Genomic DNA, 1,759 nt, shown 5'->3' with positions numbered 1-1,759 from the left:
TGAGAACCAGTGATCTAAGTAATCAGTAGTTATTTTGTATAATAATGTACCTTTTGCCTTTTTAGATCATCTGTGAACAAGCTAAGGCTATAAGAACATTAGTGTCTAGAGATAATAGGTAGAAGTAACGAAATATTTGTTTTAGTGCTTATTATTACTTATGTTAGTTGCAATTTAAAATTTTGTTTATAACCAAAAAAACCTTTTTCATGAAAGAAAAAAGAATTTGAAGTAGGCTCAGTATTAGATTCAATTTCTTTTATCTAGATTTTAGGATTTTATTTATTTATAGTAATAAATGCTTGTTTTAGTATGTAGGTTCATTTCTAAAGAACATTATGATAAGTAGTTGACATTTATGATGATTGATTGATTGGAGTCAGGTGGTTCAATTTATTGGTGGGCCTAAGTCAGGCAAGGTACAGGGCTACCAAGGCCTTCATGAATGCAGGGCCCACCACTTGTCCGAGGGGCCACAACTAGGGATGTATTTGACTCCACAGCCATCTGAGATGAGGCATTTCTCAGCTACCATGTCACCAGATTCATTGGTATTAAACTTGTTGAAACCCCACTGTGGATCTTCTTGATCCCAGGGAATTTGAACTTGGCCTGGATAAGACCTCAGTCACATGCTCCTTGTTTTGATGCTTGGTGCAGATAGACATAATGGCTTGGTTGATATGGAGCCTAGCCACCATGCCTTAGGCAGGTGTCCTCAAGCTACGGCCCACGAGCCACATGTGGCCCACTGAGGACATTTATCTGGCCAGCCGGGTGTTTTTGCTGTTTGTTTTTTTACTTCAAAATAAGATAAGTGCAGTGTGCATAGGAATTTGTTCATAGTTTTATTTTAAACTATAGTCTGGCCCTCCAATGGGTCCGAGGGACAGTGAACTGGCCCCCTGTTTAAAAAGTTTGAGGACCCCTGCCTTAGGGTTTCCTGAAAGTACCTCTCATCCCAATTGGGAGCCTATCTTAGGGACAGTAGAAATTAGCCAGGTCAGAACCATCAAAGAGCAGCAAAGGGCTGTCCTCAAGGTCCCTTAGGGCAGCCTATACATGCCAGCAAGCTGCATATACTTCTGAGGAGGCTGCTGTTTGCAGCCATCACATACTGGCCCCCATGGGAAGGTAATCAGGTTAATTGGCTGCAGACCTTTAAGATTATTTAAAGTTAACGAGGTCACTCACTGATTAACAAACATTCATTTAAGGGCCACTCCATGTTGAATCCCTTGGGTGGTGCATATGCTAAATTGCTCAAGTACAAATGACAATTTAATGACTCAAATTTACTCAGAGGTGTCTTGGAAAAGAGGCCTGGCATCTTCTTCTGCAAAGTTACTACCATTGAAAACTCTGTGGAGCACATTCTCTGGAACATTGTGATTGCCATGACTCAGAACTGGCTGCACAGCAACTGGTTTGTTTTTTAGCTGTTAGTTACCCCTCCTCTAATCAATTACTATTTGACCCAAAAATAAGCACTGAGTGATATGTATTAGATCTCTACATTTCAGTTGATTTTGTTTTATATTATTGATGTGTGATTTGATTTTTTAAATTTGATTTTTGTGTCTTGCACTGTACCACATCATAGAGAACATCAGAAAGCAAAGGAGACGTCTCTGAGTTTAAGGAGCTTTTCATTGTTGTTGGACAGCTAGAGCTAACAGGTGCAAGACACTTAGAAAGTATTACTTTTAATTCTGTCTTTAGTATGAAAATTAAACTCTTAACCAAAAAAAAAAAAAAA

At 38.9% G+C, this 1,759-nt stretch overlaps 1 protein-coding gene and 1 non-coding gene across 2 annotated transcripts in view; one reads left to right on the top strand and one right to left on the bottom strand.

The window, feature by feature from the left end:
• The window catches only part of DNAL1 (dynein axonemal light chain 1), a 61,550-nt gene that overhangs the window by 16,728 nt on the left and 43,063 nt on the right, over nucleotides 1-1,759 (top strand). The gene's annotated exons all lie outside the window — the stretch shown is intronic.
• LOC115868849 lies at nucleotides 1,029-1,157 on the bottom strand. The gene has a single exon (XR_004045816.1). It is a non-coding gene; the product is annotated as a small nucleolar RNA SNORA70 (small nucleolar RNA).

This window comes from Echinops telfairi, unplaced genomic scaffold (assembly GCF_000313985.2).
Source record: "Echinops telfairi isolate 266 unplaced genomic scaffold, ASM31398v2 ScPeMD7_18;HRSCAF=68, whole genome shotgun sequence".
Lineage (NCBI taxonomy): Eukaryota > Metazoa > Chordata > Mammalia > Afrosoricida > Tenrecidae > Echinops > Echinops telfairi.
This window is presented reverse-complemented; position numbering and strand designations above follow the sequence as displayed.